This window comes from Aquila chrysaetos, assembly GCF_900496995.4.
Source record: "Aquila chrysaetos chrysaetos chromosome W unlocalized genomic scaffold, bAquChr1.4 W_unloc_2, whole genome shotgun sequence".
Classification (NCBI taxonomy): Eukaryota; Metazoa; Chordata; class Aves; order Accipitriformes; family Accipitridae; genus Aquila; species Aquila chrysaetos.
In genome coordinates this window covers 3,106-15,779 of record NW_024470322.1, presented here as the reverse complement: position 1 = coordinate 15,779, position 12,674 = coordinate 3,106, and positions in this window count along the sequence as shown.

The window sequence follows — 12,674 nt, the reverse complement described above, 5'->3', positions numbered from 1 at the left end:
AGCTGGACAGGGGGGAGAAAAATATAACAAAAGGCTCGTGGGTCAAGATAAGGACAGTTTAATAAAGTGAAAGCAAAGGTTGCGCGCAAAAGCAAAGAAAAACAAATGATGTTATTCTCTACTTCCCATCAGCAGGCGATGTCTAGCCACTTCCTGGGAAGCAGGGCTTCAGTACGCGTAGTGGTTGCTCCGGAAGACGAAAATGCCCCCCCTTCTGTCTCCCTTTACTGAGCTTTTATAGCTGAGCTGACATCATATGGTATGGAATATCTGTTTGGTTAGCTTAGGTCGGCTGTCATGGCTATGTCCCCTCCCAAGATCTTGCCCTGCCCCAGCCTGCCATTGAGGGGGGGGGCAAAAATGTTGGAGAGACAGCCTTGATGCTGTGCCAGTGCTGCTCAGCAGTAGCCAAAACACTGGTGTGTTATCAACACCTTTCTAGCTACCAATGCAGAGCACAGCGCTATGAGGTCTGCTATGGGGAGAATTAACTCCATCTCAGGCAGACCCAATACAAGTGGCAATGGTAAGTTGGCAGCTAAGCACTAGATTGGGGTGGACAGGGAGGTTCCCGAGGCGTAGGAGCTCCGAGGAAGAGCAGAGACCAGTCCAGAGCTGGCAGCAACCGCGAGAGAGCCTGACGCAGCGTGGGCATTTCAAGTGGGAACTGCGGGAGTTTTAAAAGCAGCATAGCCATCAGCAGCAATCAGTCAGCGGCGAGACCAAGAGTGGCAATGGTAAATCGGCGGCTAGAGTGCTAGATTGATGCAGACAGGGAGGTTCCCGAGGCGTAGGAGCCCCGAGGAAGAGCAGAGAGACCCATCCAGAGCCGGCAGCTCCCGCGAGAGAGGCTGACGCGGTGTGGGTGTTACCGGGGCAACCGCGATAGTTTTGAACATGACGTAACCGTCAGCAGTAGTCAGTTGGCCGCAAGACCATCAGCAGCAATGGTAAGTTGGCGGCTAAGCGCTAGATTGAGGTGGACAGGGAGGTTCTCGAGGTCTAGGAGCCCCGAGGAAAACCAGAGCGACCAGTCTAGAGCTGCATCTCCTGCGAGAGCGGCTGACATGGCATGGGCGTTACAAGGGGGAACCACGGGAAATTTAACAGTGGCATAACCGTCAGCAGCAATCAGTCGGCTGCGAGACCAAGAGTGGCAATGGTAAATCGGCAGCTAAGTGCTAGATTGATGCAGACAGGGAGGTTCCTGAGGCGTAGGAGCCCTGAGGAAGACCAGAGAGACCAGTCCAGAGGCGGCAGCTCTCGCGATAGAGGGTGACGTGGCGTGGACGTTACAAGTGGAAACTGTGGGAGATTTAAAAGCGTCATAACCTTCAGCAGCAATCAGTTGGCGGTGAGTCCAGCAGCGGCAGCTGTAAGTCGGCGGCTAAGCGCTAGATTGAGGCAGACAGGGAGGTTCCAGAAGCTGAGGAAGAGCAGAGAGACCCGTCCAGAGCCGGCAGCTCCCGCGAGAGAGGCTGACGTGGTGTGTGCATTACAATGGGGAACCGCGGGAGATTTAAAACTGGCATAACCGTCAGCAGCAATCAGTCGGCCGCGAGACCAGCAGCAGCAACGGTAAGTCGGCAGCTAAGCTTTAGACTGAGGTGGACAGGAAGGTTCCAGAGGCTGAGGAAGAGCAGAGAGACCCATCCAGAGACGGCAGTTCTCGCGAGAGACTCTGACGCCGTGTGGGTGTTACCACGGGCAGCTGCAGGAGTTCTGAGTAAGGGATAACCATCAGCAGCAATCAGTCAGCGGTGAGACCAGCAGCAGCAACGGTAAGTCGGCGGCGAGGAAAAGCAGAGCGACCCATCCAGAGCCGGTAGCTGTCGCGAGAGAGGCTGATGCGGTGTAGGCATTACAAGGGGTAACCACAGGAGATTTAAAAGTGGGGATAACCGTCAGCAGCAATCATTTGGCATCAAGACCAGCAGCAACATCAGTAAGTCGGCAGCTAAGCGCTATATTGAGGCAGACAGGGAGGTTCCTGAGGCCCAGGAGCCCTGAGGAAGAGCAGAGAGACCCGTCCAGAACCGGCACCTCCAGCGAGAGAGGCTGACGCAGTGTGGGCTTTACAAGGGGAAAATGTGGGACAGTTAAATAGCCCTGAGTTTCCCGGAGACCAGGATTGTGGTGAACAGGCTGGGTAAACAGGGTGTAGCATGTCAGAAAGGGCGTAGTGCTTCAGTTTGCATGGCAATTCGCTTAGGCAGGGAGTGCAGGTAGGGCGCACCCCCCCCCCTTCCCAGCTCGAGAATTCTACTCAAGTGGTGGGCATCTGCTCAAAAGGAGACCCACGTATGGTTGCCACTCGGGTGAAAGCTATTGCTAGGAAAAATGTGGCGGCGTGGACAGAGCTCCCAAGGAAACATGCAGCTGTCCAGGACTCTGGCTGCAGGGTTTGCTTGAGCCTGTCACTGGTGCCGGAGGGCAGCAGGGACACCTCCTCTCTGAGGTGTGACCAGGTGGATGATCTGCTCAGCCTGGTGGCAGAGCTGAAGGAGGAAGTGGAAAGGTTGAGGAGTATTAGGGAGTGTGAGAGGGATATAGATTGGTGGACCCTCACCCTACCATCCCTGATGCAGAGGCAGCAGATGGAGGCTCCACGAGAAGTGGAGGAGCCCCTACCCTCTTGCCTCCAGGCCGAAGGGGACCTAAGAGATGGAGGGGAATGGATATAGGTTCCGTGTTGGGGAGGCAGGAGAATCCCCTCCCAGTCTCCCTCACCTTCCCAGTTGCCCCTACACAACAGGTATGGGACTCTGGAACTTGAGGGCCAGGTCAATGAACATCAGGGTGTAGACGAAGGCCTATCCAGGGGGGTGCCTAGGTTGAGTCGGTCAGCCCCATTCATTCTGACAGCCTCTGTTAAGAGAAAAAGGGGGGTAATTGTCGTAGGCGATTCCCTTCTGAGGGGGACAGAGGGCCCAATATGCAAACCTGACCCATCCCACAGGGAAGTCTGCTGCCTCCCTGGGGCCCGGGTAAAAGACATTTCTAGGAAACTCCCTGGTCTGGTTTGGCCCTCTGATTATTACCTGCTATTGGTTGTGCAGGTTGGCAGCGACGAGGTTGTGGAGAGAAGTCCAAAAGCAATCAAAAGGGACTTCAGGGCACTGGGGAGATTAGTGGAAGGATTGGGAGCACAGGTAGTGTTTTCCTAAATCCCTTCAGTGGCAGGGAAATATACTGAAAGGAACGGGAAAACGCACTGATCAACACGTGGCTCAGAGGCTGGTGCCATCGGTGGCATTTTGGGTTTTTTGATCATGGGGAGGTTTACACGGCACCGGGCCTACTGGCGACAGATGGCGTCCAGCTATCTCAAAGGGGGGAAAAGGATCTTCGCTCATGAGATGGCAGGGCTCATAGAGAGGGCTTTAAACTAGGTTTGAGGGGGGTAAGGGATAAATCTAGGCACACCAGAGATGAGCCTGGGGGCAGCATGACAATGTTGAGCGTGAATTCGATAGCCCAGCTCAAGTGCATCTACGCCAATGCACGCAGGCATGGGCAATAAACAGGAGGAGCTGGAAGCCATTGTGCAGCAGGATATCTATGACTTAGTCGCCATCACAGAAACATGGTGGGATGACTCCCATGACTGGAGTGCTGCAATGGATGGCTATAAGCTCTTCCGAAGGGATAGGCAAGGAAGGAGAGGTGGTGGGGTGGCTCTCTATGTTAGGGAGTGTTTTGACTGTACGGAGCTCCACGACTGTGATGATACAGTCGAGTGCTTATGGGTAAGGATGAGGGGGAAGGCCAGCAAGGCAGATATCATGCTGGGAGTCTGTTTATAGACCACCCAACCAGGCTGAAGAGACGGATGAATCATTCTACAAGTGGCTGGCAGTAGTCTCACAATTGTGTGCCCTTGTTCTCGTGGGGGACTTCAACTTTCTGGACGTTTGCTGGAAATAAAACACAGCAGAGAGCAAGCAGTCTAGGAGGTTCCTGGAGTGTGTGGAAGGTAACTTCCTGACACAGGCTGGTAGGTGAGCCTACGAGGGGAGGAGCCTTGCTAGATCTACTGTTTACAAACAGGGAAGGACTGGTGGGAGGTGTGATGGCTGGAGGCTGTCTTGGGCTTAGTGACCATGAAATGATGGAATTCTCGATTCTTGGTGAGGTAAGGAAGGGGGGTCGGCAAAACCATCACTATGGACTTCCGGAGGGCAAACTTTGGCCTGTTCTGGACACTGGTTGAGAGAGTCCCTTGGGAGACAGTCCTGAAGGGCAAAGGGGTCCAGGAAGGCTAGGCATTCTTCAAGAGGAAATCTTAAAGGCTCAGGAGCAGGTTATTCCCATGCGCCACAAGAAGAACCATTGGGGAAGACGACCGGCCTGGCTGAAGACGGAGCTTTTGCTGGACTCCGGAAAAAAGGAGTTTACCATCTTTGGAAGAAAGGGCAGGCAACCCAGGAAGAGTACAGGGATCTTGTTAGGTCATGCAGAGAGAAAATTAGAAAGGCAAAAGCTCAGCTAGAACTCAATCTGGCCACTGTCGTAAGAGACAACAAAAAATGTTTTTACATATATGTTAACAACAAAAAGAGAGCCAAGGAGAATATCCATCCTTTATTGGATGCAGAGGTGTATTGGCTTTGTGTGGCAAGGTTTTGGTAGCGGGGGGGGGGGGTGTTACAGGGGTGGCTTCTGTGAGAAGCTGCTGGAAGCTTCCCCTGTGTCCAACAAAGCTAATACCAGCCGGCTCTAAGACGGACCCGCCGCCGGCCAAGGCTGAGCCAATCAGCGATAGTGGTAGCGGCCTCTGTGATAACATATTTAAGAAGGAAAAAAAGTTGCTGGGACAGACGGAAACGGCAGCCGGAGGAGAGAGTGAGAACATGTAAGAGAAACAACTCTGCAGACACCAAGGTCAGTGAAGAAGGAGGGGGAGGAGATGCTCCAGGCGCCGGAGCAGAGATTCCCCTGCAGCCCATGAAGACGACCATGGTGAGGCAGGCTGTCCCCCTGCAGCCCATGCAGGTCCACGGTGGAGGCAGATATCCACCTGCAGCCCGTGGAGGACCCCACGCCGGAGCAGGTGGGTGCCCGAAGGAGGCTGTGACCCCGTGGGAACCCGCGCTGGAGCAGGCCTCCTGGCAGGACCTGCGGATCTGTGGAGAGAGGAGGAGCCCACGGAGCAGGTTTTCTGGCAGGACTTGAGACCCCGTGGGGGACCCATGCTGGAGCACTGTGCTCCTGAAGGACTGCACCCCGTGGAAGGGACCCATGATGGAGCAGTTCGTGAAGAACTGCAGCCCGTGGGAAGGACCCACGTTGGAGAAGTTCGTGGAGGACTGTCTACCATGGGAGGGACCCCACGCTGGAGCAGGGGAAGAGTGTGATGAGGAGGATGCCCCTGAGGAGGATGAAGCGGCAGAAATAACGTGGTGATTGAACTGACCGTAACCCCCATTCCCCATCCCCCTGCGCCACTGGGGGGGTAGGTAGAGAATCCAGGAGTGAAGTTGTGCCCGGGAAGAAGGGAGGGGTGGAGGGAAGGTGTTTTGAGATTTGGTTTTATTTCTCATTACCTTGCTCTGGTTGATTGGTAATAAATTGAGTTAATTTTCCCCAAGTTGAGTCTGTTTTGCCTGTGACGGTAATTGGTGAGCGATCTTTCCTGTCCTTATCTTGACCCACGAGCCCTTTGTTATATTTTCTCTCCCCTGTCCAGCTGAGGAGGGGGGAGTGATAGAATGGCTTTGGTGGGTACCTGGTGTTCAGCCAGGGTCACCCACCACAAGAGGGGAAACATTGCCACCAGAGATGAGGAAAAGGCTGAGGGTACTTAATGCCTTCTTTGCCTCAGTCTTTAATAGTGAGACCAGTTATCCTCAGGGTACTCAGCCCCCTGAGGTGGAAAGGCAGGGACGGAGAGCAGAATATACCCCCCATAATCCAGGAGGAAGCAGTTAGACCTGCTATGCCACCTGGACACTCACAAGTCTATGGGACCAGACGGGACCCATCCGAGAGTACTGAGGGAGCTGGTAGAGGAGCTTGCCAAGCCACTCTCCATCATTTATCAAGCAGTCCTGGTCAACAGGGAGGTCCCAGACGACTGGAGGCTTGCCAATGTGATGCCCATTTACAAGAAGGGTTGGAGGGAGGATCCAGGGAACTACAGGCCTGTCAGCACGACCTCAGTACCGGGGAAGATTATGGAGCGGTTCATCTTGAGTGTGCTCACACGGCATGTGCAGGGCAACCAGGGAATCAGGCCCAGCCAGCATGGGTTCATGAAGGCAGGTCCTGCGTGACCAACCTGATCTCCTTCTATGACCAGGTGACCCGCCCAGTGGATGAGGGAAAGGCTGTGGATGTTGTCTTCCTGGACTTCAGTAAGGCCTTTGACACTGTCTTTCACAGCATACTCCTTGAGAAGCTGCCGGCTCATGGCTTAGACAAGCGTACTCTTCGCTGGGTAAAAAACTGGCTGGATGGACGAGCCCAGGGAGTTGTGGTGAACAGAGTTAAATCCAGTTGGTGGCCGGTCACAAGTGGTGTTCCCCAGGGCTCAGTTTTGGGGCAAGTTCTCTTTAATATCTATCAATGATCTGGACGAGGGGATCAAGTGCACCCTCAGTAAGTTTGCAGGCGACACCAAGTTGGGAGGGAGGGTTGATCTGCTCGAGGGTAGGAAGGCTCTACAGAGGGATCTGGACAGGCTGGATCAATGGGACGAGGCCAATTGTATGAGGTTCAACAAGGCCAAGTGCCGGGTCCTGCACTCGGGTCACAACAACCCCATGCAGCACTACAGGCTTGGGGAAGAGTGGCTGGAAAGCTGCCCGGCAGAAAAAAGACCTGGGGGTGCTGGTTGACAGCCGGCTGAATATGAGCGAGCAGTGTGCCCAGGTGGCCAAGAAGGCCAACGGCATCCTGGCCTGTATCAGAAATAGTGTGGCCAGCAGGAGCAGGGAAGCGATCATCCCCCGGTACTCGGCACTGGTGAGGCCGCACCTTGAGTACTGTGTTCGGTTTTGGGCCCCTCACTACAGGAAAGACATTGAGGTGCTGGAGCGTGTCCAGAGAAGGGCAACCAAGCTGGTGAGGGGCCTGGAGCTCAAGTCTTATGAGGAGCGGCTGAGGGAACTGGGGTTGTTTAGTCTGGAGAAGAGGAGGCTGAGGGGAGACCTTATCGCTCTCTACAACTACCTGAAAGGAGGTTGTAGTGAGGTGGGTACTGGTCTCTTCTATCAAGTAACTAGTGATAGGATGAGAGGAAATGGCCTCAAGTTGCGCCAGGGGAGGTTTAGGTTGGATATTAGAAAAAATGTCTTTACTGAAAGGGTTGTCAGGCATTGGAACAGGCTGCCCAGGGAAGTGGTGGAGTCACCATCCCTGGAGGTGTTCAAAAAACACGTAGACGTGGCACTTCAGAACATGGTTTAGTGGGCATGGCTGATGGTTGGACTCGATGATCTTGAAGGTCTTTTCCAACCTAAATGATTCTATGACACCGTACTCAGAAATAAAAGCTACGGGGAGGAAGGAGGGGATGTTCGGAGTTATGGCATTTGTCTTTCCAAGTAACCATTTAAGCGTGATGAATCATCAAACGGTTTGGGTTGGAAGGGACCTTTAAAAATCATCTAGTCCAACCCCCCTGCCATGGACAGGGGCATCTTTCACTAGATCAGGTTGCTCAAAGCTCCATTCAACGTGACTTTGAACACTTCTGAAGTCCTGCTTTCCTGGAAGCCCTGCTTTCCTGGAAATGGCTAAACATCTGCCTGCCAATGGGAAGTAGTGAATGAATTCCTTACTTTGGTTTGCTTGCGTACACAGCTTTGCTTTATCTATCAAACTGCCTTCATCTTGACCCATGAGTTTTCTCACTTTTGCCCTTCCAATTTTCTTCCCCATCCCACTGCAGGGGGAGTGAGTGAGCGGCTGTGTGTTGCTTAGCTGCCTACCAGGGTTAACCCACAACATGACAGCAAGGTTGCAGTCTTTTTCATCCCTAAAATAGTTAAGGGTAGTTATGTTCATTGATGAAAAAAATTAAGGATTGGCAGAAACTGTTATGGAAGAATGGGAAATGGAATTGATTAGCGGAACATTCTCTAAGTAGCAGCAGGGGTGAAGTTGAGTGGTTTAGATTGACTACGTGTCCTGGTTCCAGCTGGGATAGAGTTAATTGTCTTCCTAGTAGCTGTTACAGTGCTATATTTTGAGTTCAGTATGTGAAGAATGTTGATAACACTGATGTTTTCAGTTGTTGCTAAGTAGCGTTTAGACTAAAGTCAAGGATTTTTCAGCTTCTCATCCCCAACCAGCGAGAAAGCTGGAGGGGCACAAGAAGTTGGCACAGGTCAGAGCCAGGGCAGCTGACCCAAAGAGGCCAACAGGGTATTCCAGACCATGTGACGTCCCATCTAGTATAGGAACTGGGGGGAGTGGGGGCGGGGAATCGCCGCTTGGGGGACTAGCTGGGTGTCAGTCAGCGGGTGGTGAGCAATTGCACTGCGCATCATTTGTACATTCCAATCCTTTTATTATTGCTGTTGTCATTTTATTAGTGTTATCCTTATCATTATTAGTTTCTTCTTTTCTGTTCTATTAAACTGTTCTTATCTCAACCCATGAGTTTTCACTTTTTTTTTCCCGATTCTCTCCCCCATCCCGCTGGGTGGGGGGGAGTGAGTGAGCAGCTGCGTGGTGCTTAGTTGCTGGCTGGGGTTAAACCACGACACTCCTTTTTGGCGCCCAACGTGGGGCACGAAGGGTTGAGATAACAACAAACCTGGCCAGAGCTCGTTAAAACAAATTTGTTATAAGCATTCATTTTATTGGTCTAATAGTTGCTGGTCATTATGTTGATTTATGTGTTCTTAGAGTTGTTGCTCTGGTTCTTAAAGTTCTGTTATGTATCACCTCGCTTGCTGTATGTAGTCCCTCTTCTGCTGCTTATCATCCGTGGGAGGTGGATTAAGGTTTTCGCTTTGATGTATTGTATAACACTGGTTTATGGTATGATAAAGTCATCAGTTGTGGGATTAATCCGGTATTTGCACTCAGCATTGTCACCTTTATACTGCGGGAGCCATCTGTGGGAAACTATTAATAATTACACCATTTACCTTTCCTCCTTGGAAAACCAGTCTATGGGTGGGATACCTTTCTTCCCCTCTCCCTTCTCCTTCGGTCCAATTACAATGATGTTTGGGAATTTTGAAAAATTTGAATACTCTTGGGATGTTGATACCAGCACGGTCCTAGCCCTACTGCTGGGAATTAGCATGCTCCTGAATGTGGTTCCGCTCTTGTTTAAGGTTAAACAACTATTTAAGAAGATTACCCAGAGATCTGCCCCAAGGCTGGATAATTATGAGTGGCAGGGTGTGTGGGGTAGTATGGGCAAGTACCTAGGAAAGTGGGCACCTCCAGTGTTTTGGAAATTCACCCCTGAACAAGTGCAGAATCCAGAAGAACTAGTAAAATATTTGGAAAAGGTATGCTGTCACCCCCAGCTCCAGAGAGATACAAATCACTGCAACGTGCTGGGGCCTGGCCCATGCCTATCGAGCCCTGTTCGACACCACTCAGTACCCTCAAGGGGAAGAGAAGGTCTCTGGACCTAACAACAAAACGATGAGCACTGCGGTCACCCAAACCCCGGCAATGGGCGCTGCGGCCCCTCCAGCCCCGGCGAGCATTGGCCACCCAACCTTGGTGACAGGCACCGTGACCCCTCCAGCCCGCACGAGCACTGCTACCCAAACCTCAGCAACGGCACTGCAGTCCCTCCAGTCCCGGCAACGAGCACAGCAGCTACCCAAACCTTGGTGACAGACGCTGCGGTTATCCAAAACCTGGCGAGCGATACTGCAACTAAACCAGCACCAGTATCAGTTGCCCCCATACAGAAGAAGAAATATACAAAAAAATCAGTTCGCTTAGCGAAGGATGAAGGTGAACCAGGGTCATCACGGGACCAGGAGGAAGAGGCAGAACCAGAGGCAATAACCCGGTCCCTATCCTTGAGTGAGCTGCGGGATATGCGAAAAGATTTCGGCCACCGTATAGGTGAGCATATTATCACCTGGCTCCTCCGATGCTGGGACAATGGGGCTAATAGCTTGGAATTAGAAGGTAGGGAAGCCAAGCAGCTGGGATCGCTTGCCAGGGAAGGTGGCATTGACAAGGCAATTGGAAAAGGGACACGAGCCATCAGCCTCTGGAGGCGACTCCTGTCAAGTGTGAAGGAAAGGTACCCCTTTAAGGAAGATGTTATATGTCAATCAAGCAAGTGGACCACCATGGAAAGAGCTATCCAATCTCTGAGGGAATTAGCTGTGCTAGAGACGATTCGTCATGACCCAGACAACCCACAATTACCCAAAGATCCAGACGAAGTCCAATGCACATGACCCATGTGGCGGGAGTTTGTACGGAGCGCACCATCGTCCTATGCCAACTCCCTGGTGATAATGACCTGGAAAGACGAAGAGGCACCGACAGTGGATGAAGCGGCTCGCCAACTCCGTCAGTACGAAGAAAACCTCTCCTCCTCCCTACAAGCCTGCATTTTGGCTGTGGAGAAGCTGTGCGAGGATTTCCACCAGCAATTCAAAGAGGATATGTCCTATTGCCCACCTGTAAGGACCAATGTCTCAGCTATTAGGAGTGAGCGCTCCTCTGCCCAAGAGAGAGAATATAGAAGGTACACACCACGAGGTGCCCTGTGGTTTTACCTATGTGATCATGGAGAGGACATGAGGAAATGGGATGGAAAACCTACCTCGGTCCTAAATGCACGGGTACGTGAGCTGCGAGGAAAAACCACCACAAAAGGGGATTCTACTAGGAAAAATGCCGCTCCAGTTTCCAAACAGAGTAGAAGGGCTGATCTTATTTCTGATCCTCTTGAAGGGACTTCTGAGCCAATTTTACAGAAGTGAATACCGGATACTCTGGCCAGAATTAGAGGGGCCCTGCCTCCAGCCAGGTGGAGGAAAGGGATAACCGGGTCTATTGGACTGTGTGGATTCGATGGCCTGGCACGTTAGACCCACAGGAGTATAAGGCTCTAGTAGACACCGGCGCAGTGTACTCTAATGCCATCAAGTTATAAAGGGGCAGAACCCATTTGTATTTCTGGTGTGACAGGGGGATCCCAAGAGTTAACTGTATTGGAAGCTGAAGTAAGCCTAACTGGGAATGAATGGCAGAAACACCCCATTGTGACTGGTCCGAGGCTCCGTGTATCCTTGGCATAGACTATCTCAGGAGAGGGTATTTTAAGGACCCGAAGGGGTATCGATGGGCTTTTGGTATAGCTGCCTTGGAGACGGAGGGCACTGAACAGCTGTCTACCCTGCCTGGTCTCTCTCAAGACCCTTCGATTGTGGGGTTGCTGAGGGTTGAAGAACAACAAGTGCCAATTGCTACCACGACGGTGCACCGGCGGCAATATCGCACCAACCGAGACTCTCTGATTCCCATCCACAAGTTGATTCGCCAACTGGAGAGCCAAGGAGTGATCAGCAAAACTCGCTCACCCTTTAATAGTCCCATATGGCCAGTGCGAAAGTCTAATGGGGAGTGGAGACTAACAGTTGACTATCGTGGCCTGAATGAAGTTACGCACCACTGAGTGCTGCCGTTCCAGATATGCTAGAACTTCAATACGAACTAGAGTCAAAGGCAGCCAAGTGGTATGCCACAATTGACATTGCTAATGCGTTTTTCTCAATCCCTGGCAGCAGAGTGTCGTCCACAGTTTGCCTTTACTTGGAGGGGTGTCCAGTACACTTGGAATCGATTGCCCCAGGGGTGGAAACACAGCCCCACCATTTGCCATGGACTAATCCAGACTGCACTGGAAAAAGGTGAAGCTCCGAACACCTGCAATACATTGATGACATCATCGTATGGGGCAACACGGCAGAAGAAGTCTTTGAGAAAGGGAAGAAAATAATCCAAATCCTTCTGAAAGCCGGTTTTGCCATAAAAGAAAGTAAGGTCAAGGGACCTGCACAGGAGATCCAGTTTTTAGGAATAAAATGGCAAGATGGACGTCGTCAGATCCCAATGGATGTGATCAACAAAATAGCAGCTATGTCTCCACCGACTAATAAAAAGGAAACACAGGCTTTCTTAGGTGTTGTGGGTTTTTGGAGAATGCATATTCCAAATTACAGTCTGATTGTAAGCCCTCTCTATCAAGTGACCCGGAAGAAGAATGATTTTAAATGGGGCCCTGAGCAACAACAAGCCTTTGAAGAAATTAAACGGGAGATTGTTCATGCAGTAGCCCTTGGACCAGTCCGGGCAGGACAAGATGTTAAAAATGTCCTCTATACTGCAGCCGGGGAGAATGGCCCTACCTGGAGCCTCTGGCAGAAAGCACCCGGGGACCCGAGGCCGACCCCTGGGGTTTTGGAGTCGGGATATCAGGATCCGAGGCTCGCTATACTCCAACTGAAAAAGAGATATTGGCAGCATATGAAGGAGTTCGAGCTGCCTCAGAAGTGGTTGGTACTGAAACACAGCTCCTCTTAGCACCCTGACTGCCGGTGTTAGGCTGGATGTTCAAAGGGAGGGTCTCCTCTACACATCACGACTGATGCCACTGGAGTAAGTGGATCACTGATCACACAACGGCTCGCATAGGAAACCCCAGTCGCCCAGGAATTTTGGAAGTGATCACG